Source organism: Callithrix jacchus, chromosome 21 (genome assembly GCF_049354715.1).
Source record: "Callithrix jacchus isolate 240 chromosome 21, calJac240_pri, whole genome shotgun sequence".
NCBI classification, from domain to species: domain Eukaryota; kingdom Metazoa; phylum Chordata; class Mammalia; order Primates; family Cebidae; genus Callithrix; species Callithrix jacchus.
The window spans coordinates 18,529,690-18,557,579 of record NC_133522.1 but is presented as its reverse complement, the minus strand read 5'-3'; the positions used below and the strand labels follow the sequence as shown (position 1 = coordinate 18,557,579).

General features: G+C 46.5%; 1 protein-coding gene across 3 annotated transcripts in view; it reads right to left on the bottom strand.

Annotated features, from left to right (window-relative positions):
• LOC100391789 (uncharacterized) overlaps positions 1 to 27,113 on the bottom strand; it is a 104,588-nt gene extending 77,475 nt beyond the window's left edge. For all 3 annotated transcript variants that reach the window (XR_013530592.1, XR_013530591.1, XM_078358595.1), the window contains exons 1-3: positions 26,797 to 27,113; positions 22,177 to 22,298; positions 14,362 to 14,483 (exon numbers count right to left, since the gene is read on the bottom strand). The gene's annotated coding sequence lies outside the window, so the exon portion shown is untranslated. The remainder of the gene's footprint in view (positions 1 to 14,361; positions 14,484 to 22,176; positions 22,299 to 26,796) is intronic.
• Between the last annotated feature and the right edge of the window lie 777 nt (positions 27,114 to 27,890).

Below are 27,890 nucleotides of genomic sequence, written 5' to 3'. Positions count from 1 at the left end.
CGCACACTCCACACGTTAAAGATACATGCACACACACACACTTACACACATACAGGAAGACACAGGGACACATGCAACCGTCGCAAGGAGACACACACTGCCAGGCAGCTCCTGAGGCCGCGGGGTTCTGCTCACTGCTGGAAAGCCCCTCAGGGAGAGAGTAGCACCACTGTAGGCAGGCAGGAGGAAGCCTCAAATCCCAGCCGGAAGGGCTTCAACGAGGGGTACCTTCAAACTGTCTGCACAGGCCCGAAGCATCGTTGGGACACTTGGGGTTCGCCGTGGGCATCCTTGAATCGCCGCCGGAACTTTTCTCAGCCTGCTTAGGCCTGCTGCACTCCTAAAATCCCGGGCCCATGGCGACGATCGCCCAAAGAGAGAGGGTATTGCCCACCGTCCAGGCGCTGACACACGGGGACCTGTTTACCAAGCTGCTTAGACCGTTCCCCAGGCAACGGTGGCTTTCAGCGCGAGGTGAGCTCTGGATCAGCCCAGCGCTTGCCTCCAGCGAAATGCGCATGTGCATTCGCGGACCCGGTTGAGCAGCCGCAACGTCGGCTCAGTCCAGCTGCTGCCGCACAGGTGCACGTTGGAGGCGCTGCCAGGGGTTGCCCCTTAAACGACTCCGCAAGCCAGAAGCAGCGCAGGACAGCGGTGTTGACCACAGTACCTCTTTGAGCCCACCTTCCCGTTCCCCTTGGCTGGAGGAGGAGCGCGCTTCAGACTGTGAGGTGGGCTCTCTTCCCATTGGAAAAGAGGCTGCTTTGCCCATTGGATTCCGGATCAAATGACGTGGGCAGGGTTCAGGTCCCATGGGGCTGGAGATTCTGTTTGGTTAGTTGTGGCGCGGCGTTGATGGACCACAGAAACATACCTGAGAACCTAAGGGAAGCTGTCAGGAAGACCGTCGCCGGCTCCAAGAGCTGACTGCCTCCCTTTGATCTGGGCCACCCACTAAGAGGCCCTGTCTTGGTCTCAAAGCCCAGGCACTACTGCTTCTAAGCACGCTTTTGCGGAAAACACGGAACAATCACCGAAAGGGAAGCCTAGTGTGCAGCAGAGGTGGCAGCAGCTAAAGCAGGCCTCTCATGGGGGCAGATCAGGTGGACAGGGTGTCTCAGAACCTTTCTGGGATGAATCCAAGCCTGAGACGGATGTCGCGGCATGCAGCTGGGAACCCCCAAGAGAGCCAAGCAGGAGGAGATCACACTTGTCACCACAGCAGGGCCTGTGCTACAGTTCAAGCCTTCTTCAGGTGATTACCGACAGAGCAGCCAGGCGGATCCCGTAAAGTGCAAAGGAGTCCCAATCCCCACCGTGATCACTACATGACACCTGGCCTGCACCCAGCCACCCTCCAGTCTCCTTAGATGGGTGAACTCCCTGGAAACCAACATGTTCACTGCTGATAAAACCTGTAGGACCTACAGAAAAAAGACCTCAATCTATCTCATATTTGAAAAATATACATTCGTCCCTATAAACACATATAGGTTTACTTCAACCGGAAAAAGCCCTCAGTCAATCTCATATTTAAAAGAAAATCAGTACAGCACAGTAGATACTCTTGAAGTTTCAAAGACATATAGTTTCAAATCAATTATAAGAGGATCACAAGCTCTCGAAATTTATAACTACTCTTTCTTATTAATCATAATCCTCAACAACATCCTCAAACTCAAAGCCATTTTTCTGAATTTCATTGAGGTTCATTATAAAAGTTTATTATTTCTTTTCTTGATTGTGGATGTTTTTACTTACTACATTGTATTAGTTTCGTGGTTGGATTATTATTTTTGACTTCCTGCAAAGTCATACTGGAGTCACAGTAATTCTTGTGTATCTCCCGAATGTGGGACTGCTTACTACTTTATCCTATATTTTAGGAAGGTTCACCTTCCTGATAGCTGCCATGTCATTCAAGGTAAGCTACCTCATAAACATTAGACAATTACAGGAAACTTTCTTAGATTTGTTGAAGGGCTTTGTCTTTCTCTACTCTAATTTTGACTTGAACTTTCTCACTGGTGCTGTAAAAAAATATATAAAACTTGTGTTCATGACATTCTGTGAGAAACTAAGACAAAGTATATTTTTAATAACCAAGAGAGATTAGGTGATTTGAAAGTAAATACCTAAAATGGTAAAAACACTAATATCTTTGTTCTATCCATATGTGTATTCTTTTCAAAATCAAATACAGGGGGGACTCAAGACGGCGCTGTGAGAACAACCCAGGATTGGAGCCCTCGTTGAATCCGCAAACGAAGGCCAGAGGCGCTCTGTGAGGGAGGGGCGTCCACCACTACCGAGGCAACCCGCCCCAACTGAGATACACGCCCACTGCTGAGGCAGCCAGCTGTTGCCGAGGCAACCCGCCCCAACTGAGATACACGCCCACTGCTGACGCAGCCTGCCGTTGCTGAGGCAACACGCTACAAGGAAGAGACTCCGCCGCAGGGCGTGGCGGAGACCACAGCAGAGCCTGCAGGAACACCGCGAATCACACAACAGCAGGGCGGAGCCTGAAAACCAAACAGTGGCTAGTCAGCCTTCTAGCTGGGCAGGACACCTGATAGGACATCCAAAAATAAAGCCCAAACCCCTCAACACAGAGCATTTGGGAAAAAAAAAAAAGGTTTTTTAATGAGCTCTGTTGCAGCAGAATCAAACACAGCAGCCTAACAGCCCTGAAGGAACAACAGAGCACAGCTCAGCAATTAAACCCCTATAAAGTACAAACTGTCTCCTCAAGCAGCTCCCTGACCCCTCTATATCCAAAAGACTGACATTAGGCAGGCAACATCCTGGGACAAAGATAGCAGAAAAAGAAACTGGTAGCATCCCTCGCTGTGCCACAGCTGCTAGAGGTGCACCCCAGACAAGCAAGGTCTGGAGCAGACCTCAGCAGTCATACAGCGAAGGGGCTAGACTGGTAGAAGAAAAACCAAGCAACAGAAATACTTCATCATCAACATTCTGGGTGTCCACTCAGAGACCCAATCGAAAAATCAGCAACTACGCAGACGACCAACGGACAAATCCACAACGATGGGAAGAAACCAGCGCAAAAAGGAGGAAAACACCCGAAACCAGAACACCTCAACTCCTAGAAAGGACCAAAACTCCTCACCAGCAAGGGAACAAAGCTGGACGGAGAATGACTGTGACGAAATGACAGAATTAGACTTCAGAAGATGGATAATGAGAAACATTTGTGAGCTAAAAGATCATGTATTAAATCAATGCAAAGAAACTAAGAACCTTGAAAAAAGATTTGAAAAAAGATTCGAGGAAATGATAACAAGAATGGATAACTTAGAGACGAATATGAATGAATTAAAGTAGCTGAAAAACACAATACGAGAACTTCGCGAAGCAAACACAAGTTTCAATAGCCGAATTGACCAAGCAGAAGAAAGAATATCTGAAGTCGAAGACCAACTCAATGAAATAAAACGAGAAACCAAGATCAGAGAAAAAAGCGCAAAAAGGAATGAACAAAGTCTCCAAGAAATGTGGGACTATGTGAAAAGACCTAACCTACGTTTGATAGGTGTACCAGAAGGGGACGAAGAGAATGAATCCAAGCTGGAAAATACTCTTCAGGACATCATCCAGGAAAATTTCCCCCACCTAGCAAGACAGGCCAACACTCAATTGCAGGAAATACAGAGAACACCACAAAGATATTCCACAAGAAGAGCAACCCCAAGGCACATAATCGTCAGATTCAACAGGGTTGAAATAAAGGAGAAAATACTAAGGGCAGCCAGAGAGAAAGGTCGGATCACCCACAAAGGGAAGCCCATCAGACTCACAGCAGATCTCTCGGCAGAAACACTAAAAGCCAGAAGAGAGTGGGGGCCAATATTCAACATTCTTAAAGAAAAGAACTTTCAACCCAGAATTTCATATCCAGCCAAACTGAGCTTCAGAAGTGAAGGAATAATAAAATCCTTTGCGAACAAGCAAGTACTCAGAGATTTTGTCACCACCAGGCCTGCTTTACAAGAGCTCCTAAAAGAGGCACTACACATAGAAAGGATCAACCAGTACCAGCCATTCCAAAATCACACTGAATGCTAAAGAGCTTCAACATAATGAAGAATCTACAACAACGAACAGGCAAAACAGCCACTTAGCATCAAAATGGCAGTATCAAATTCACACATAACGATATTAACCCTAAATGTAAATAGACTAAATGCACCAATCAAAAGACACAGACTGGCAAATTGGATAAAAATCCAAAACCCATCAGTGTGCTGTATCCAGGAAACCCATCTCACATGCAAGGATACACAAAGGCTCAAAATAAAGGGATGGAGGAAGATTTACCAAGCTAATGGAAAGCAAAAAAAAGCAGGAGTTGCAATTCTCATCTCTGATAAAATAGACTTTAAAGCAACAAAGATCAAAAGAGACAAAGAAGGTCATTACATAATGGTAAAAGGATCGATACAACAAGAAGAGCTAACGATCTTAAACATATATGGACCCAATGCAGGAGCACCCAGATACATAAGGCAAGTTCTTAATGACTTACAAAAGGACTTAGACTCCCACACAATAATAGTGGGAGACTTTAACTATCCACTGTCAATACTAGACTGATCAACCAGACAGAAAATCAACAAGGATATCCAGGGCTTGAACTCAGACCTTGAGCAAGCAAACCTGATAGACATTTACAGAACTCTCCACCTCAAATCCACAGAATACACATTCTTCTCAGCACCACATCACACCTACTCTAAAATTGACCACATAATTGGAAGTAAAGCACTGCTCAACAAATGCAAAACAACTGAAATCATAACAAACAGCCTCTCAGACCATAGTGCAATCAATTTAGAACTCAGAATTCAGAAACCGACCCAGAACCGCACAGCTTCATGGAAACTGAACAACTGGCTCTTGAATGTTGACTGGGTAAACAACGAAATGAAGGCAGAAATAAAGAAGTTCTTCGAAACCAATGAGAACGAAGACGCAATGTGCCAGAACCTCTGGGACACATTTAAAGCAGTCTCTAGAGGAAAGTATATAGCAATAAGTGCCCATATGAGGAGAATGGAGAGATCCAAAATTGACACCCTATCGTCAAAATTGAAAGAGCTAGAGGAGCAAGATCAACAAAACTCAAAACCCAGCAGAAGACAAGAAATAACTAAGATCAGAGCTGAGCTGAAGGAGATTGAGACACGAAAAACCCTTCAAAAATCAATAAATCCAAGAGCTGGTTTTTTGAAAAGATCAACAAAATAGACAGACCACTAGCCAGATTGATTAAAAAGAAAAGAGAGAACAACCAAATAGATGCAATAAAAAATGATAAAGGGGAAATCACCACAGATTCCACAGAAATTCAAACCATCATCAGAGAATATTACAAACAACTCTATGCGCATAAACTAGTAAACCTGGAAGAAATGGATAAATTCCTGGACTCCTGTGTCCTCCCAAGCCTAAACCAGGAGGAAGCTGAAACTATGAATAGACCAATAACAAGGTCTGAAGTTGAGGCAGCAATTAAGAGCATACCACACAAAAAAAGCCCAGGTCCAGACGGGTTCACAGCCGAATTCTACCAGACACACAAGGAGGAGCTGGTACCATTCCTTCTAAAACAATTTCAAACAATCCAAAAAGAGGGAATCCTTCCCAAATCATTTTATGAGACCAACATCATCCTGATACCAAAACCCGGCAGAGACCCAACGAGAAAAGAAAACTTCAGGCCAATATCCAAGATGAACATAGATGCAAAAATCTTCAATAAAATATTGGCAAGCCGATTGCAACAGCAAATCAAAAACTTATTCATCATGATCAAGTAGGATTCATCCCGGGGATGCAAGGCTGGATCAACATACGCAAGTCTACCAACGTAATTCAACACATAAACAGAACCAAAAACAAAAACCACATGTTTATCTCAATCGACGCAGAGAAGGCATTTGACAAAATTCAACAGCCCTTTATGCTAAAAACCCTCAATAAACTCGGTATCGATGGAACGTATCTCAAAGTAATAAAAGCTATTTATGACAAACCAACAGCCAATATCATACTGAATTTGCAAAAACTGGAAGCATTCCCTTTAAATCTGGCACTAGAGAACGATGCCCTCTCTCACCACTCCTATTCAATATAGTACTGGAAGTTCTAGCCAGAGCAATCAGGCATGAAAAAGAAATAAAGGGTATTCAAATAGGAAAGGTGGAAGCCAAATTGTCTCTATTTGCAGATGACATGATAGTATACCTAGAAGACCCCATTGCCTCAGCCCAAAAACTCCTGAAACTGATAAGCAACTTCAGCAAAGTCTCAGGATATAAAATCAATGTGCAAAAATCACAAGCATTCGTCTACACCAACAACAGACTTAAAGAAAGCCAAATCAAGAGCGAACTGCCATTCGCAATTGCTACAAAAAGAATAAAATACCTCGGAATACAACTCACAAGGAACGTAAGAGACCTCTTCAAGGAGAACTACAAACCACTGCTCAACGAAATCAGAGAGGACACAAACAGATGGAGAAACATTCCATGTTCATGGTTAGGAAGAATTAATATCGTGAAAATGGCTATACTGCCCAAAGTAATTTACAGAATCAATGCTATCCCCATCAAGCTACCACTGACTTTCTTCACAGAACTGGAAAAAACCACCATGAACTTCATATGGAACCAAAAGAGAGCCTGCATAGCCAAGTCAATTCTAAGCAAAAAGAACACAGCGGGGGGCATCACACTACCGGATTTCAAACTATACTACAAGGCTACAGTAATCAAAACAGCATGGTACTTGTACCAAAACAGAGATATAGACCAATGGAACAAAACAGAGGCACCGGAGGCAACACAACATACATACAACTATACAATCTTTGATAAACCTGACAAAAACAAGCAATGGGGCAAGGATTCCATGTTTAACAAATGGTGTTGGGAAAACTGGCTAGCCATGTGCAGAAAGCAGAAACTGGACCCCTTCCTGACACCTTACACTAAAATTAACTCCAGATGGATTAAAGACTTAAACATAAGACCTGGCACCATAAAAACCCTAGAAGGAAATCTAGGCAAAACTATCCAGGACATAGGAATAGGCAAGGACTTTATGAACAAAACACCAAAAGCATTGGCAACAAAAGCCAAAATAGACCAATGGGACCTAATCAAACTCCACAGCTTCTGCACGGCAAAAGAAACAGTCACTAGAGTGGATCGGCAACCAACAGAATGGGAAAAAATTTTCGCAGTCTACCCATCTGACAAAGGGCTGATATCCAGAATTTACAAAGAACTCAAACAGATTTACAGGAAAAAAACAAACAAGCCCATTCAAAAGTGGGCAAAGGATATGAACAGACACTTTACGAAAGAAGACATATATGAGGCCAACAATCATATGAAAAAATGCTCATCGTCACTGGTCATCAGAGAGATGCAAATCAAAACCACATTGAGATACCTTCTCACACCAGTTAGAATGGCGATCATTAAAAAATCTGGAGACAACAGATGCTGGAGAGGATGTGGAGAAAAAGGAACACTTTTACACTGTTGGTGGGAGTGTAAATTAGTTCAACCTTTGTGGAAGACAGTGTGGCGATTCCTCAAGGCCTTAGAAATAGAAATTCCATTTGACCCAGCAATCCCATTACTGGGTATATATCCAAAAGACTATAAATCGTTCTACTATAAGGACACATGTACACCAATGTTCATTGCAGCACTGTTTACAGTAGCAAAGACATGGAATCAACCCAAATGCCCATAAATAATAGACTGGATTGGAAAAATGTGGCACATATACACCATGGAATATTATGCAGCATTCAGAAATGATGAGTTTCTGTCGTTTGTCGGGACATGGATGAATCTGGAGAACATCATGCTCAGCAAACTGAGAAAAGAACAGAAAATGAAACAGCGCATATTCTCACTCATAGATGGGTGATGAAAAATGAGAACACATGGACACAGAAAGGGGAGTACTAAACACTGGGGTCTATTGGGGGGAAAAGGGGAGGGCCAGTGGGAGGGGGAGGTGGGGAGGGATAGCCTGGGGAGAAATGCCAAATGTGGGTGAAGGGGAGAAGAAAAGCAAAGCACACTGCCATGTGTGTACATACGCAACTGTCTTGCATGATCTGCTCATGTACCCCAAAACCTATAATCCAATAAAAAATAAAAAAAAAATAAAAAAATATAAACTGTCAGCCTCAGGAAAAAAAAAAATCTGTCCCAAGATTCAACCGGATTAGGCATTCCAAAGGAGTAAATTGATGAACTCTCTGTTTATGTTTATATGGCCAATCAGTGTGTTTTTTAGTGATAACACAAAAGTCATTAGGAAGAGAAATGAAGACTATATTTAGAAAAGACCTTTAAATGCAGACCCTACATCGACATTTCTTATTTCAAAAGCACAAAACTGAGACTTGCTCTTGGAAATGTCAATCATGACCCAAAATCACTGGGATCCCCAGAGTGCCTCCAAGAAATACGGACTCACGGGCTCACTCTGACACATCAACTGCAACCTGTGTTTTAACAAGTAATACATATAAGTTTGAGGACACCAGTGGTTCCCCTCAAGGGTACCTGAGGATGGGAAGGCTAGGGTCCCTTCAGCCCCAGATGTGCCATGGGACCAACGGCGCTTGGAGGACTTTGCTTTTAGCCATGTTGTGCCTGTCTTCTTTCTTGAGGAGTGAGGGGCCTCATAAGGGAATATCAAAACACCTGCAGGTGGCAGCCAGACCCCACTATTCTGAGGCTTTAGAAACCAGCAGCGAAACCAAGAACGCCCCGCAGCTCCCAAGATAAACCAAAGGCACATCCGCACCAGATGGTAGGAGGACTACAGACAAAACGCACTGGAACACACTGGCCACAGCCGTGTCAGCATGTCGCGTGCACGCCAACACAGTGCACACACACACACACACACACACAGACCCACGCACACACTCAACACACTCAGAAAGATACATGCACACACACACTCACTCGAATACACACACACAGAGGCACACACACAAAGAAAGCGTCACGAAGACATCCAACGCTCTCACGGAAACACACCTGCCAGCCATCTCCTGAGGTTGCCGGTCTTTGCTCTCTGCTCGGATGTCCTCGGGGAGTGAGCAGAGCAGCGCCAGGCAAGCAGGCCTTACCTGGCAAGCCCAGCCGGAAGGGCTTTCAACAAGAGGCACTTTTTCATTGTCTGGGCAGGCCTGAAGCATCCTGGGGATTCCTGCGGACCGCCCTGGGCAACTCGGAAGCCCCTTCGGGCGTTCTCTCACCCTGATTCCGCCTCCCAGATTTCTAAATTCTCGGGACAATGGCATGATCCCGCGGAGAGGGAGGACAGTTGCCAAATGCTGAGGCGCTGCCACAGTGGGCCTCTCCTTGCCCAAGCCGCTCAGACCGTTTCCCCAGCAATGGTGGCAGGTCGTTGTGACGCGAGCGCCGGGTCAGCCCTGGCGCTTGCCTCAGGCTGCTTCCGCATGCGCATTGGCGTACCGGCTGGGGAGCGGCCACGTTGGCGCTGTCCAGCTGCTGCCACAGAAGCTTACTGGGGAGGCGGTGCCAGGGGCGTCTCTGGGAAGGGGGCTATGTGCAACAAGCCGTGCTGAACCCCGACAGTCCTGACCTCAGTACCTTCTTGAGCTGGCTTTCCTTATTGGGTTGGGTTGGGGAGGAGCGCACTTCAGACACTGCGATGTACACCCGGGACTGCTGTTTTCATTGGATTTCGGATGGGTGACGCGAACAGCGATAGGGTCCGGTGGGGCGAGAGATTCAGTGGGATGAGGTGTGGTGGGTTTCGTTGGAAAACCGGAATATACCCGAGACCCTTGCTGAGGGTGTCAGCAGGACGTTCCCTGGCTCCCTAAGCTGACTGCTGCCCTGTGACCTGGGCCACCCACCATGGGGCCCGGTCTTGGTCTCCAAACGCAGGGACTCCTGCTTCTCAGCACTGCTATCCGGATAAGGTGGGAACAACAACAAAGAGGCGAGCCTACTGTGCAACAGAGGTGGCCACACCTGAAATTGGTCTCCCGTTGGGGCAGATCAGGTGGCGAGAATGCCTCAGAAGCTTTCTGCGGCCCATCCCAGCTTGAAACGAATGTCCAGGGATGCCACCCAAGACTCATAAGACAGCCAAGCTAAAGCAGAGCACATCTGTGACCACAGGAGGACTTGTGCAGGACTTCAAGCCTCCTTCAGGGATTCCCACAAGATGGGCTAGGAGGAGCCCACAAAGTGCAGAACGCCCCAACCTCCAAATCGGGGTCACTGCTGAACATCTGGCCAGCAGCTGGCAAACCCCTGGCTTGTCACCTCCGAGAAATCCCTGGCAGCCAGGGGGTTCAGTGCTGACCTGTTGTACCAGCCCGGAACAGAATAATGAGAGAGCCCTCACCTCTGAGAGAACCACAGCTGAGGAAAGGAAACACAGCCTGGATGAGAAGATGAAGATCAAAGGCAGCCATGGCTGGCACCCTCTCCTCCAGTGAAAAGCATGCAGCCATCTGATGGAATAAAGAGAAAAAGAGTTTCCTTGGTGGTGGGAGCTTCAGGGCACGCAGGAATCCAGGATCGTCACAGCTATCCAGCCACTCAGAAATGTGAGTGCTGAGAAAGAGGCAGATTCTTTGACATCTGTCAGAACACGTCCAGTAGGTGAAGGCGCTGGGCTCCCTCCACACCTCAGCGGAATGTCGCGCCACCTTCTCTGACCTTATGATTTCTTCACACATCCTCTGACACGGAAAGAAATCCAAAGAGGAAGGAGTTCCCGATTCACCCCCTGAAGCTTCAGCTAGGCAAGCCCTGTAAATAGAAGTGGGCTCTAAGGGATCCTGAGAACAGCATGGCTAGGATCCGACCAGCCCTAGATTCGCCGCCCTATCCAGGAAACTTGGCGGAGATTCGGTTTGGATGTGTTATGCCCCACTTCTTTCTCACGTAATGACCCCCTCTGGATGGGCAGGTGATTAGGACGCCTGCAGGTGAGAGCCAGACCCTGCTACGCTGAGGCTTTAGACATCACCAGCAAAACAAATTCGCAGAACCACAGCCCCCAAGCTAAGCCTAAGCAGACCGGCCCCGAAGGTAGGCGAACTACAGAGAAACGGCGCTGGGCTGCACTGGCCACACTCGTGGCAGCATGTTGCACCCAAACCCACATGCGCACACTCCACACGTTAAAGATACATGCACACACACACACTTACACACATACAGGAAGACACAGGGACACATTCAACCGTCGCAAGGAGACACACACTGCCAGGCAGCTCCTGAGGCCGCGGGGTTCTGCTCACTGCTGGGAAGCCCGTCAGGGAGAGAGTAGCCCCACTGCAGGCAGGCAGGAGGAACCTGCAAATCCCAGCCGAAAGGGCTTCAACGTGGGGTACCTTCACACTGTCTGCACAGGCCCGAAGCATCGTGGGGACACTTGGGGTTCGCCGTGGGCATCGTTGAATCGCCGCCGGAACTTTTCTCAGCCTGCTTAGGCCTGCTGCACTCCTAAAATCCCGGGCCCATGGCGACGATCGCCCAAAGAGAGAGGGTATTGCCCACCGTCCAGGCGCTGACACACGGGGACCTGTTTACCAAGCTGCTTAGACCGTTCCCCAGGCAACGGTGGCTTTCAGCGCGAGGTGAGCTCTGGCTCAGCCCCGGCGCTTGCCTCCAGCGAACTGCGCATGCGCATTCGCGGACCCGGCTGAGGAGCCGCAACATCGGCTCTGTCCAGCTGCTGCCGCACAGGTGCACGGTGGAGGCGCTGCCAGGGGTTGCCCCTGAAACGACGCCGCAAGCCAGAAGCAGCGCAGGACAGCGGTGTTGACCACAGTACCTCTTTGAGCCCACCTTCCCGTTCCCCTTGGCTGGAGGAGGAGCGCGCTTCAGACTGTGAGGTGGGCTCTCTTCCCATTGGAAAAGAGGCTGCTTTGCCCATTGAATTCCAGATCAAATGACGTGGGCAGGGTTCAGGTCCCATGGGGCTGGAGATTCCGTTTGGTTAGTTGTGGCGCGGCGTTGATGGACCACAGAAACATAACTGAGAACCTAAGGGAAGCTGTCAGGAGGACCGTCGCCGGCTCCAAGAGCTGACTGCCTCCCTTTGATCTGGGCCACCCACTAAGGGGCCCTGTCTTGGTCTCGAAGCCCAGGCACTCCTGCTTCTAAGCACGCTTTTGCGGAAAACACGGAACAATCACCGAAAGGCAAGCCTAGTGTGCAGCAGAGGTGGCAGCAGCTAAAGCAGGCCTCTCATGGGGGCAGATCAGGTGGACAGGGTGTCTCAGAAAATTTCTGGGATGAATCCAAGCCTGAGATGGATGTCGCGGCATGCAGCTGGGAACCCCCAAGAAAGCCAAGCAGGAGGAGATCACACTTGTCACCACAGCAGGGCCTGTGCTACAGTTCAAGCCTTCTTCAGGGGATTACCGCCAGAGGAGCCAGGAGGACCCCGTAAAGTTCAAAGGAGCCCCAATCCCCACCGGGATCACTACACGACACCTGGCCTGCACCCAGCCACCCTCCAGTCTCCTTAGATGGGTGAACTGCCTGGAAACCAACATGTTCACTGCTGATAAAACCTGTAGGACCTACAGAAAAAAGACCTCAATCTATCTCATATTTGAAAAATATACATTCGTCCCGATAAACACATATAGGTTTACTTCAACCGGAAAAAGCCCTCAGTCAATCTCATATTTAAAAGAAAATCAGTACAGCACAGTAGATACTCTTGAAGTTTCAAAGACATATAGTTTCAAATCAATTATAAGAGGATCACAAGCTCTCGAAATTTATAACTACTCTTTCTTATTAATCATAATCCTCAACAACATCCTCAAACTCAAAGCCATTTTTCTGAATTTCATTGATGTTCATTATAAAAGTTTATTATTTCTTTTCTTGATTGTGGATGTTTTTACTTACTACATTGTATTAGTTTCGTGGTTGGATTATTATTTTTGACTTCCTGCAAAGTCATACTGGAGTCACAGTAATTCTTGTGTATCTCCCGAACGTGGGACTGCTTACTACTTTATCCTATATTTTAGGAAGGTTCACCTTCCTGATAGCTGCCATGTCATTCAAGGTAAGCTACCTCATAAACATTAGACAATTACAGGAAACTTTCTTAGATTTGTTGAAGGGCTTTGTCTTTCTCTACTCTAATTTTGACTTGAACTTTCTCACTGGTGCTGTAAAAAAATATATAAAACTTGTGTTCATGACATTCTGTGAGAAACTAAGACAAAGTATATTTTTAATAACCAAGAGAGATTAGGTGATTTGAAAGTAAATACCTAAAATGGTAAAAACACTAATATCTTTGTTCTATCCATATGTGTATTCTTTTCAAAATCAAATAGAGTTTTAAAGTAAATATCTAATTTTTAACGTAAATATTTAAAAATGTAACAGCACTAATATATTTGTTTTATCAATATGATTATTCTTTCTAAAATGTTTAATTGCTGTGTCCTCCATTAATTTAACGGGGCTTTTTCAGAAGGCTATTTTTTTGTCAGAAATCAGAACGGGTTCCCTTACAAAGTCCCAGTAACGAGACTAAGAACTTCTGTGCCATGGTTCTTTGACACTCTGCTGCCCTTTTTACATTAGCTCTCTTTTCGTTCACAGACTCACTCGCCCAGCCCACCAGGAGCTTTAATCTCTTTCTTCTGGACTGTGGAGAAGAGCCAGTGGGATGCATCAAGTAAGACTCCCGATTAGGATTATAACTCACTAAAACAAAAGAGCACCAGACCGACAAAAAATGGAAAACAAAACAAACGTAAAATCTACCTGTGACTGCTTTTCACCTTTCTTTAGTTTATCACACAGAAGCATTTCACACATTTGCTTTGGTCAGCAATCACAAAGTGCCAATATTGTTCTTGTAAATAAAGCTTCGGTCTTCTCACCATTGCTTACATAATTCACCATTCACAGTATGCTAACAGAGCTTAGGAATTTTATTGTTTTCACGTACAACATCATAATCTTAGTACAAATTGTCTAGGCCAAATTATTTTTATGGCGTCTAAGGGGAGAAATTTGTCAACTTTTCTTGCCAAGTAAGAAAAATGGCCTGTGTCAGATTATCACTCTTATTTCCATCAACATGCAGACTATAACCATGTGTGAGAGTTAAACAAGTGGATGAAATGTGTTTGTGAAGTAGTGTCTCCACCACATAATAATTTCAGCAAGGGCCTGCCTTGCAAAAGTTGTCACATTTGTTTTGTGAGGAGAAAATGAGGGACATGGGAAAATGAGCCTTAACACAAAGACTTAACATCCAACATACCTGACAAGATTTTCCATGTGTCCAGTTCGCTTTCCAAGCTGCATATTCAGTTCTTCAATTTTCAGCCTTGGGTTTTTTTTTAAACACAGACTGCCTTTGTCTTCTCTCTCTAGAACTCTTTCCTGCCATTCAAGGATAATAAAATAAAATTTAGAAAAAGAAGACAAGTATATGAGAGAAACAATTTTAAGCAAGAACATTTCTCAAACTCAACACTGTGTCAAAGTGCTTAGCGTATTCCATTCGCATGCTTTCCTTCCTCAGGATCAAAATATTGAATTCCTCCACTTATTCTGTGGACAATATGTACATATATATTCACACAAACACACACATATATACACACACATATATATATATTTATATATACACATATATATATTTATGTATATATTCATGTATGTATATGTGTGTGTGTGTGTATATATATATATATATATATATATATATATATAGAGAGAGAGAGAGAGAGAGAGAGAGAGAGTGAGAGGTCTAATATTTCCATAGTAAAACATAAACGTTCTCTGTAAAACATTACAGCTTCAGTTTGATACTTGAAAACTAACAGTATATTGGACCCCTACATTTTATTCCCATTTCTGCCACAGGACATAAAATATAACAAACTCAGTATGCTTTAGAGTACTTTACGTGTATGTAAACATGTGTTTGCTAGAATAAATCAGTTACACATAATTTTTATAGGGTTTTCTCAACATTTCGTCATTGTTTGTAGTTATGATTTATTCAGAGCATTTAAGTTTTCAGAAATTAACAACAATATCCTTTATACCTGAAATGCTGTACGTGGGAATACACTACACACATCGTTTGCCTACAATTATGCGTGTTCTTTCATGTATATTAGAACAATAATTTTTAGGCAAGCAAATGGGGAAAAAGTCTCACATATAACAATTAATGGAAATCCAAATAAAATGTCGTATCCAAATCATTTTAAACTAACTGCTAAAATTCACATCCTATATTTCGGAATACATTTACCGTTTCAAAGAAAAACATTCAAAGGTGGAAAGTACTGTAACTACATGAGTATTTGCACACAATATGTTAGAACCCTCCACCCATCAGAGCACAGCCTCTGTTTATATTTCGTCACTCCCAGATGCAGACCGCTGTTCCTTAGAGACTCAAGCAGGCAGTATTGTCAATAATTACTGGCATGGCTGAGACCAAGGAACATTCCCAAGCTAGAGTTGACAGCAAATAATGATGAGGTGTATTACGATATAGTATAAATATATTAATGTTTGCTTACATAAGTGATATTTCATTTCTTTGTGATACCAACCCCACTGTTATTTCATAGGTAACTCATGCTATATAATCTGTCCCTACATATCCAAGATTCAACTGCATTAGGCATTCCAAAGGAGTAAATTGATGAACTCTCTGTTTATGTTTATATGGCCAATCAGTGTGTTTTTTAGTGATAACACAAAAGTCATTAGGAAGAGAAATGAAGACTATATTTAGAAAAGACCTTTAAGTGCAGACCCTCGATCGACATTTCTTATTTCAAAAGCACAAATCTGAGTCTTGCTCTTGGAAATGTCAATTATGACCCCAAATCACTGGGATCCCCAGAGTGCCTCCAAGAAATACGGACTCACGGGCTCACTCTGACACATCAACTGCAACCTGTGTTTTAACAAGTAATACATCTAAGTTTGAGGACACCAGTGGTTCCCCTCAAGGGTACCTGAGGATGGGAAGGCTAGGGTCCCTTCAGCCCCAGATGTGCTACGGGACCAACGGTGCTTGGGGGACTTTGCTTCTAGCCATGTTGTGCCTGTCTTCTTTCTTGAGGAGTGAGGGGCCTCATAAGGGAATATCAAAACACCTGCAGGTGGCAGCCAGACCCCACTATTCTGAGGCTTTAGAAACCAGCAGCTAAACAAAGAACGCCCCGCAGCTCCCAAGATAAACCAAAGGCACATCCGCACCAGATGGTAGGAGGACTACAGACAAAACGCACTGGAACACACTGGCCACAGCCGTGTCAGCATGTCGCGTGCACGCCTACACAGTGCACACACACTCACACACAAACACACACACTCAACACACTCAGAAAGATACATGCACACACACACTCACTCGAATACACACACACACACACACACACACACACACACACAGAAAGCGTCACGAAGACATCCAACGCACTCACGGAAACACACCTGCCAGCCATCTCCTGAGGTTGCAGGGCTCTGCTCTCTGCTCGGAAGACCTCGGGGAGTGAGCAGAGCAGCGCCAGGCAAGCAGGCCTTACCTGGAAAGCCCAGCCGGAAGGGCTTTCAACAAGATGCACTTTTTCATTGTCTGGGCAGGCCTGAAGCATCCTGGGGATTCCTGCGGACCGCCCTGGGCAACTTGGAAGCCACTTCGGACGTTCTCTCACTCTGATTCCGCCTCGGGACAATGGCATGATCCCGCGGAGAGGGAGGACCATTGCCAAATGCTGAGGCGCTGCCACAGTGGGCCTCTCCTTGCCCAAGCCGCTCAGACCGTTTCCCCAGCAATTGTGGCAGGTCGTTGTGACGCGAGCGCCGGGTCAGCCATGGCGCTTGCCTCAGGCTGCTTCCGCATGCGCATTGGCGTACCGGCTGGGGAGCGGCCACGTTGGCGCTGTCCGATTGCTGCCACAGAGGCGCACTGGGGAGGCGGTGACAGGGGCGGCTCTGGGAAGGGGGCTGTGTGCAACAAGCCTTGCTGGACCCCGACAGTCCTGACCTCAGTACCTTCTTGAGCTGGCTTTCCTTATTGGGTTGGGTTGGGGAGGAGCGCACTTCAGACCCTGCGATGAACACCCGGGACTGCTGTTTTCATTGGATTTCGGATGGGGTGACGCGGGCAGCGATAGGGTCCGGTGGGGCGAGAGATTCAGTTGGATGAGGTGTGATGGGTTTCGTTGGAAAACCGGAATATACCCGAGACCCTTGCTGAGGGTGTCATCAGGACGTTCCCTGGCTCCATAAGCTGACTGCTGCCCTGTGACCTGGGCCACCCACCATGGGGCCCGGCCTTGGTCTCCAAACGCAGGGACTCCTGATTCTCAGCACTGCTATCCAGATAAGGTGGGAACAACAACAAAGAGGCGAGCCTACTGTGCAACAGAGGTGGCCACACCTGAAACTGGTCTCCCGTTGGGGCAGATCAGGTGGCGAGAATGCCTCAGAAGCTTTCTGCGGCCCATCCCAGCTTGAAACGAATGTCCAGGGATGCCACCCAAGACTCATAAGACAGCCAAGCTAAAGCAGAGCACATCTGTGACCACAGGAGGACTTGTGCAGGACTTCAAGCCTCCTTCAGGGATTCCCACAAGATGGGCTAGGAGGAGCCCACAAAGTGCAGAACGCCCCAACCTCCAAATCGGGGTCACTGCTGAACATCTTGCCAGCAGCTGGCAAACCCCTGGCTTGTCACCTCCGAGAAATCCCTGGCAGCCAGGGGGTTCAGTGCTGACCTGTTGTACCAGCCCGGTACAGAACAATGAGAGAGCCCTCACCTCTGAGAGAACCACAGCTGAGGAAAGGAAACACAGCCTGGATGAGAAGATGAAGATCAAAGGCAGCCATGGCTGGCACCCTCTCCTCCAGTGAAAAGCATGCAGCCATCTGATGGAATAAAGAGAAAAAGAGTTTCCTTGGTGGTGGGAGCTTCAGGGCACGCAGGAATCCAGGATCGTCACAGCTATCCAGCCACTCAGAAATGTGAGTGCTGAGAAAGAGGCAGATTCTTTGACATCTGTCAGAACACGTCCAGTAGGTGAAGGCGCTGGGCTCCCTCCACACCTCAGCGGAATGTCGCGCCACCTTCTCTGACCTTATGATTTCTTCACACATCCTCTGACACGGAAAGAAATCCAAAGAGGGGAGGAGGACTCAAAATGGCGCTGTGAGAACAATCCAGGATTGGAATTCTCGTTGTGTCTGCGGAGAGGTGAGTCTGAGCTGCATTTCCAGACTGATCTTTGTTGCTCACGGAATGGGGAAATTCCCAAGTGAAGAGGAGACGCGGGACGCAGGCAGATATTCCGCCTGGCGAAGCCAGCAGCCGGGGTGGCGGCGGCCGGCCCTACCCAGCCCTCCCCACAGGGCGCACTTGTCCGGGTGCCCCATTGAACTGGCAACTGGAGACGTGAGAGGGCTGGACTTGAGACTGAGCTAGACTTGAACAGTGGGCCGGCCCAGGGGATTGCAGGAGCAGAGCGTTAGGATTGGCCCAGTGGGACGAACAAAACCGCGATTTCAAAGAAGCCCCGTGCAGAGGGCTCCAGACGCTCTGAGGGGGAGGGGCGGCCACCATTACCGAGGTAACCCGCCCCAACTGAGATACACGCCCATTGCTGACGCAGCCAGCCGTTGCCGAGGCAACCCGGTACAACAGAGAGACTCCGCCGCAGGGCGTGGCGGAGAACAGCGGAACAGCGGAGCCAGGGCGAGCCTCACAACAGCAGGGCGGAGCCTCGGCAGGCAAACAGTGGCTAGTCTGCATCCTAGCTGGTCAGGACCTCAACGGACATCCAAAAATAAAGCCCAAACCCCTCAACACAGAGCATTTGAGAAAAAAAAGGGTTTTTTAAATGAGCTCTGTTGCAGCAGAATCAAACATAGCAGCCTAACAGCCCTGAATGAACAACACAGCTCACAGCTCAGCAATTAAACCCCTATAAAGTACAAACTGTCTCCTCAAGCAGCTCCCTGACCCCTCTATGTCCAAAAGACTGACATTAGGCAGGCACCATCCTGGGACAAAGATAGCAGAAAAAGAAACTGGTAGCATCCCTCGCTGTGCCACAGCTGCTAGAGGTGCACCCCAGACAAGCAGGGTCTGGAGCGGACCTCAGCACTCGTACAGCGAAGGGGCTAGACTGGTAGAAGGAAAACTAAGCAACAGAAATACTTCATCATCAACATTCAGGGTGTCTACTCAGAGACCCAATCGAAAAGTCAGCAACTACGCAGACGACCAGCGGACAAATCCGCAAAGATGGGAAGAAACCAGCGCAAAAAGGAGGAAAACATCCGAAACCAGAACACCTCGCCTCCTAGAAAGGACCAAAACTCCTCACCAGCAAGGGAACAAAGCTGGACAGAGAATGACTGTGACGAAATGACGGAATTAGACTTCAGAAGATGGATAATGAGAAACTTTGGTGAGCTAAAAGATCATGTATTAAATCAATGCAAAGAAACTAAGAACCTTGAGAAAAGATTTGAAAAAAGATTTGAGGAAATGATAACAAGAATGGATAACTTAGAGAGGAATATGAATGAATTAAAGGAGCTGAGAAACACAATACGAGAACTTCGCGAAGCATGTACAAGTTTCAATAGCCGAATTGACCAAGCAGAAGAAAGAATATCTGAAGTCGAAGACCAACTCAATGAAATAAAACGGGAAACCAAGATTAGAGAAAAAAACGCAAAAAGGAATGAACAAAGTCTCCAAGAAATGTGGGACTATGTGAAAAGACCTAACCTACGTTTGATAGGTGTACCAGAAGGGGACGAAGAGAATGAATCCAAGCTGGAAAATACTCTTCAGGACATCATCCAGGAAAATTTCCCCCACCTAGCAAGACAGGCCAACACTCAATTGCAGGAAATTCAGAGAACACCACAAAGATATTCCGCAAGAAGAGCAACCCCAAGGCACATAATCGTCAGATTCAATAGGGTTGAAATAAAGGAGAGAATACTAAGGGCAGCCAGAGAGAAAGGTCGGGTCACCCACAAAGGGAAGCCCATCAGACTCACAGCAGATCTCTCGGCAGAAACACTACAAGCCAGAAGAGAGTGGGGGCCAATATTCAACATTCTTAAAGAAAAGAACTTTCAACCCAGAATTTCATATCCAGCCAAACTGAGCTTCAGAAGTGAAGGAAGAATAAAATCCTTTGCGAACAAGCAAGTACTCAGAGATTTTGTCACCACCAAGCCTGCTTTACAAGAGCTCCTAAAAGAGGCACTACACATAGAAAGGATCAACCAGTACCAGCCATTCCAAAATCACACTGAATGCTAAAGAGCATCAACATAATGAAGAATCTACAACAACTAACAGGCAAAACAGCCACTTAGCATCAAAATGGCAGTATCAAATTCACACATAACAATATTAACCCTAAATGTAAATGGACTAAATGCACCAATCAAAAGACAAAGACTGGCAAATTGGATAAAAAGACAAAGCCAGCACAGTAGATACTCTTGAAGTTTAAAAGACATATAGTTTCAAATCAATTATAAGAGGATCACAAGCTCTCGAAATTTATAACTACTCTTTCTTATTAATCATAATCCTCAACAACATCCTCAAACTCAAAGCCATTTTTCTGAATTTCATTGATGTTCATTATAAAAGTTTATTATTTCTGTTCTTTATTGTGGATGTTTTTACTTACTACATTGTCTTAGTTTCGTGGTTGGATTATTATTTTTGACGTCCTGCAAAGTCATACTGGAGTCACAGTAATTCTTGTGTATCTCCCGAACGTGGGACTGCTTACTACTTTATCCTATATTTTAGGAAGGTTCACCTTCCTGATAGCTGCCATGTCATTCAAGGTAAGCTACCTCATAAACGTTAGACAATTACAGGAAACTTTCTTAGATTTGTTGAAGGGCTTTGTCTTTCTCTACTCTAATTTTGACTTGAACTTTCTCACTGGTGCTGTAAAAAAATATATAAAACTTGTGTTCATGACATTCTGTGAGAAACTAAGACAAAGTATATTTTTAATAACCAAGAGAGATTAGGTGATTTGAAAGTAAATACCTAAAATGGTAAAAACACTAATATCTTTGTTCTATCCATATGTGTATTCTTTTCAAAATCAAATAGAGTTTTAAAGTAAATATCTAATTTTTAACGTAAATATTTAAAAATGTAACAGCACTAATATGTTTGTTTTATCAATATGATTATTCTTTCTAAAATGTTTGATTGCTGTGTCCTCCGTTAATTTAACGGGGCTTTTTCAGAAGGCTATTTTTTTTTGTCAGAAATCAGAACGGGTTCCCTTACACAGTCCCGGTAACGAGACGAAGAACTTTTGTGCCATGGTTCTTTGACACTCTGCTGCCTCGTTTACATTAACTCTCTTTTCGTTCACAGACTCACTCGCCCAGCCCACCCGGAGCTTTAATCTCTTTCTTCTGGACTGTGGAGAAGAGCCAGTGGGATGCATCAACTAAGACTCCCGATTAGGATTATAACTCACTAAAACAAAAAAGCACCAGACCGACAAAAATGGAAAACAAAACAAACGTAAAATCTACCTGGGACCTCTTTTCACCTTTCTCTATTTTATCACACAGAAGCATTTCACACATTTGCTTTGGTCAGCACTCACAGAGTGCCAATATTGTTCTTGTAAATAAAGCTTCGGTCTTCTCACCATTGCTTACATAATTCACCATTCACAGTATGCTAACAGAGCTTAGGAATTTTATTGTTTTCACGTACAACATCATAATCTTAGTACAAATTGTCTAGGCCAAATTATTTTTATGGTGTCTAAGGGGAGAAATTTGTCAACTTTTCTTGCCAAGTAAGAAAAATGGCCTGTGTCAGATTATCACTCTTATTTCCATCAACATGCAGGCTATAACCATGTGTGAGAGTTAAACAAGTGGATGAAATGTGTTTGTGAAGTAGTGTCTCCACCACATAATAATTTCAGCAAGAGCCTGCCTTGCAAAGGTTTTCACATTTGTTTTGTGAGGAGGAAATGAGGGACATGGAAAAATGAGCCTTAACACAAAGACTTAACATCCAACATACCTGACAAGACTTTCCTTGTGTCCAGTTCGCTTTCCAAGCTGCATATTCAGTTCTTCAATTTTCAGCCTTGGGTTTTTTTCTAAACACAGACTGACTTTGTCTTCTCTCTCTAGAACTCTTTCCTGCCATTCAAGGATAATAAAATAAAATTTAGAAAAAGAAGACAAGTATATGAGAGAAACAATTTTAAGCAAGAACATTTCTCAAACTCAACACTGTGTCAAAGTGCTACCTTATTCCATTCGCATGCTTTCCTTCCTCAGGATCAAAATATTGAATTCCTCCACTTATTCTGTGGACAATATGTACATATATATTCACACAAACACACACATATATACACACATATATATATTTGTTTATAAATATACACATATATATTTATGTATATATTCCTGTATGTATATGTGCACCAGATGGTAGGAGGACTACAGACAAACCGCACTGGAACACACTGGCCACAGCCGTGTCAGCATGTCGCGTGCACGCCTACACAGTGCACACACACACACACACACAGACCCACACACACACTCAACACACTCAGAAAGATACATGCACACACACACTCACTCTCTATATATATATATATATAGAGAGAGAGAGAGGTCTAATATTTCCATAGTGAAACATAAACGTTCTCTGTAAAACATTACAGCGTAAGTTCGATACTTGAAAGCTAATAGTATATTGGACCCCTACATTTTATTCCCATTTCTGCCACAGGACATAAAATATAACAAACTCAGTATGCTTTAGAGTACTTTACGTGTAAGTAAACATGTGTTTGCTGGAATAAATCAGTTACTCATAATTTTGTATAGGGTTTTCTCAACATTTCGTCATTGTTTGTAGTTATGATTTATTCAGAGCATTTAAGTTTTCAGAAATTCTCAACAATAACCTTTATACCAGAAATGCTGTACGTGAAAATACACTACACACATCGTTTGCCTACATTTATGCATGTTCTTTCATGTTTATTAGAACAATAATTTTTAGGCAAGCAAATGGGGAAAAAGTCTCACATATAACAATTAATGGAAATCCAAATAAAATGTCATATCAAAATCATTTTAAACTAACTGCTAAAATTCACATCCTATATTTCCGAATACATTTACCGTTTCAAAGAAAAACATTCAAAGGTGGAAAGAACTCTAACTACATGAGTATTTGCACACAATATATTAGAACCCTCCACCCATCAGAGCGCAGCCTCTGTGTATATTTCGTAATTCCCAGATTCAGACGCTGTTCCGTAGAGACTGAAGCAGGCAGTATTGTCAATAATTACTGGCATGGCAGAGACCAAGGAACATTCCCAAGCTAGAGTTGACAGCAAATAATGATGAGGTGTATTACGATATAGTATAAATATATTAATGTTTGCTTTCATAAGTGATATTTCATTTCTTTGTGATACCAACCCCACTGTTATTTCATAGCTAACTCATGCTATATAATCTGTCCTTACATATCCAAGATTCAACTGGATTAGGCATTCCAAAGGAGTAAATTGATGAACTCTCTGTTTATGTTTATATGGCCAATCAGTGTGTTTTTTAGTGGTAACACAAAAGTCATTAGGAAGAGAAATGAAGACTATATTTAGAAAAGACCTTTAAATGCAGACCCTACATCGACATTTCTTATTTCAAAAGCACAAAACTGAGACTTGCTCTTGGAAATGTCAATCATGACCCCAAATCACTGGAATCCCCAGAGTGCCTTTAAAAAATAGGGACTCATGGGCTTACTCTGACACATCAACTGCAACCTGTGTTTTAACAAGTAATACATTATAAGTTTGAGGACACCAATGGTTCCCCTCAAGGGTACCTGAGGATGGGAAGGCTAGGGTCCCTTCAGCCCCAGATGTGCCATGGGACCAATGGCGCTTCGAGGACTTTGCTTTTAGCCATGTTGTGCCTGTCTTCTTTCTTGAGGAGTGAGGGGCCTCATAAGGGAATATCAAAACACCTGCAGGTGGCAGCCAGACCCCGCTATTCTGAGGCTTTAGAAACCAGCAGCGAAACAACGAACGCCCAGCAGCTCCCAAGATAAACCAAAGGCACATCCGCACCAGATGGTAGGAGGACTACAGACAAACCGCACTGGAACACACTGGCCACAGCCGTGTCAGCATGTCGCGTGCACGCCTACACAGTGCACACACACACACACACACAGACCCACACACACACTCAACACACTCAGAAAGATACATGCACACACACACTCACTCGAATACACACTCACACACACACACACGCAGAAAGCGTCACGAAGACATCCATCGCGCTCACGGAAACACACCTACCAGCTATCTCCTGAGGTTGCGGGGCTCTGCTCTCTGCTCGGAAGTCCTCGGGGAGTGAGCAGAGCAGCGCCAGGCAAGCAGGCCTTACCTGGAAAGCCCAGCCGGAAGGGCTTTCAACAAGACGCACTTTTTCATTGTCTGGGCAGGCCTGAAGCATCCTGGGGATTCCTGCGGACCGCCCTGGGCAACTTGGAAGCCCCTTCGGGCGTTCTCTCACCCTGATTCCGCCTCCCAGATTTCTAAATTCTCGGGACAATGGCATGATCCCGCAGAGAGGGAGGACCGTTGCCAAATGCTGAGGCGCTGCCACAGTGGGCCTCTCCTTGCCTAAGCCGCTCAGACCGTTTCCCCAGCAATGGTGGCAGGTCGTTGTGACGCGAGCGCCGGGTAAGCCCTGGCGCTTGCCTCAGGCTGCTTCCGCATGCGCATTGGCGTACCGGCTGGGAGCGGCCACGTTGGCGCTGTCCAGCTGCTGCCACAGAGGCTTACTGGGGAGGCGGTGCCAGGGGCGGCTCTGGGAAGGGGGCTATGTGCAACAAGCAGTGCTGGACCCCTACAGTCCTGACCTCTGTCACTTCTTGAGCTGGCTTTCCTTATTGGGTCGGGTTGGGGAGGAGCGCACTTCAGACCCTGCAATGGGCACCCGGGACTTCTGTTCCCATTGGATTTCGGATGGGATGGCGTGGGCAGGGATCGGGTCCCGTGGGGCGGGCGATTCAGTTGGATGAGGTGTGGTGGGTGTCGTTGGACAACCGAAATACCCCTGAGACCCTTGCTGAGGGTGTCAGCAGGACGTTCCCTGGCTCCATAACCTGACTGCTTCCCTGTGACCTGGGCCACCTATCATGGGGCCCGGCCTTCGTCTCGAAACGCACGGACTCCTGCTTCTCCGCACTGCCATCCGGATAAGGTGGGAACAACAACAAAGAGGTGAGCCTACTGTGCAACAGAGGTGGCCACACCTGAAATGGTCTCCCGTTGGGGCAGATCAGGTGGCGAGAATGCCTCAGAAGCTTTCTGCGGCCCATCCCAGCTCGAAATGAATGTCTAGGGATGCCACCGAAGACTCCCAATACAGCCAAGCTAAAGCAGAGCACATCTGTGACCACAGGAGGTCTTGTGCAGGACTCCAAGCCTCCTTCAGGGATTCCGACGAGATGAGCTAGGAGGAGCCCGCAAAGTGCAGACAGCCCCAACCCCCACATCGGGGTCACTGCTGAACATCTGGCCTGCAGCAAGCTAACCCCAGGCTTGTCACCTCTGAGAAATCCCTGGCAGCCAGGGGGTTCAGTGCTGACTGGGTGTCCCAGCCAGGAACAGAGCAATGAGAGAGCCCTCACCACTGAGAGAACCACAGCTGAGGAAAGGAAACACAGCCTGGATGAGAAGATGAAGATCAAAGGCAGCCATGGCTGGCACCCTCTCCTCCAGTGAAAAGCATGCAGCCATCTGATGGAATAAAGAGACAAAGAGTTTCCTTTGTGGTGGGAGCTTCAGGACACGCAGGAATCCAGGATCGTCACAGCTATCCAGCCACTCAGAAATATGAGTGTTGAGGAAGTGGCAGTTTCTTTGACATCTGTCAGAACACGTCCAGTAGGTGAAGGTGCTGGACTCCCTCCACACCTCCGCGGAATGTAGAGCCACCATCTCTGTCCTTATGATTTCTTCACACATCCTCTGAAACGGAAGGAAATCCAAAGAGGAAGGAGTGGCCGATTCACCCTCTGAACCTTCAGCTAGGCAAGCACTGAAAATAGAAGTGGGTTCAAAGGGGTCCTGAGGACAGGATGTCTAGGATCCGACCAGCCCTAGATGCGCCGTCGTCCCCAGGAAGCTTGGCAGAGTTTCGGTTTGGATGTGTTATGCCCCACTTCTTTCTCAGGAAATGACCCCCTCTGGATGGGCAGGTTATTAGGACGCCTGCAGGAGAGAGCCAGACCCTGCTAAACTGAGGCTTTAGACATCACCAGCACAACAGATTCGCAGGGCCACAGGCCCCAAGCTAAGCCAAAGCAGACGGTCCCCGAAGGTAGGCGGACTACAGAGAAACGGCGCTGGGCTGCACTGGCCACACTCATGTCCGCATGTTGCACCCAAACACACACGCACACACTTCACAGATTCAGGATACATGCATACACACACTTACACACATACAGGAAGACACAGGGACACATGCAACATTCGCACTGAGACACACACTGCCAGGCAGCCCCTGAGGCTGCGGGGTTCTGCTCTCTGCTGGGAAGCCCCTCAGGGAGAGAGTAGCCTCACTGCAGGTCGGCAGGAGGTACCTGGAAATCCCAGCCAGAAGGACTTCAACGAGGGGTACCTTCACACTGTCTGCACAGGCCCGAAGCATCGTGGGGACACTTGGGGTTCCCCGTGGGCATCCTTGAATCGCCGCCGGAACTTTTCTCAGCCTGCTTAGGCCTGCTGCATTCCTAAAATCCCGGGCCCATGGCGACGATCGCCCAAAGAGAGAGGGCATTGCCCAACGTCCAGGCACTGCCACACAGGGCCCCTGTTTACCAAGGTGCTTAGACCGTTCGCAGACAACGGTGGCTTTCAGCGGGATGTGAGCTCTGGCTCAGCCCCGGCGCTTGCCTCTAGCGACTTGCGCATGCGCATTCGCGTACCCGGCAGGGGCGCGGCAACATCGGCTCTGTCCAGCTGCTGCCGCACAGGTGCACGGTGGAGGCGCTGCCAGAGCTTTACCCTGAAACGACGCTGCATGCCAAAAGCAGCGCAGGACACTGAGGTTGTCCTCAGTACCTCTTTGAGCCCACCTTCTTGTTCTCCTTGGCTGGAGGAGGAGCGCAGTTCAGACCGTGAGGTGGGCTCTCTTCCCATTGGAAAAGAGGCTGCTTTTCCCATTGGATTCCGGATCAAATGACCTGGGCAGGGTTCAGGTCCCATGGGGCTGGAGATTCCGTTTGGTTAGTTGTGGCGCGGGCTTGATAGACCACAGAAACATACCTGAGAACCTGCAGCAAGCTGTCAGGAGGACCGTCGCCGTCTCCAATAGCTGACTGCCTCCCTTCGATCTGGGGCACCCGCCAAGAGGTTTTGTCTTTGCCTCTAATCCCAGGCACTCCTGCTTCTCATCACGGTTTTGCAGAAAAGAAGAGAACAATCAGTCCTGACCTCAGTACCTTTTTGAGCCGACTTTTGTCTTCGGGTCGCTAGGGGTGGCATGTGCTCTAGACCGTGAAATAGGCACTCGGCACTGCTCTTCCCATTTTATTTTGAATCGGATGGGGTAGGCACAATCGGGTCCCTTTGGGCTCGAGATTCAGTTTGTTGAGGTGTGGCCGGGGTTACTGGACCATGGAAACACACCTGAGATTCTCCGGGAAGATGTCAGAAGTACATCCTCCAGTTCCAT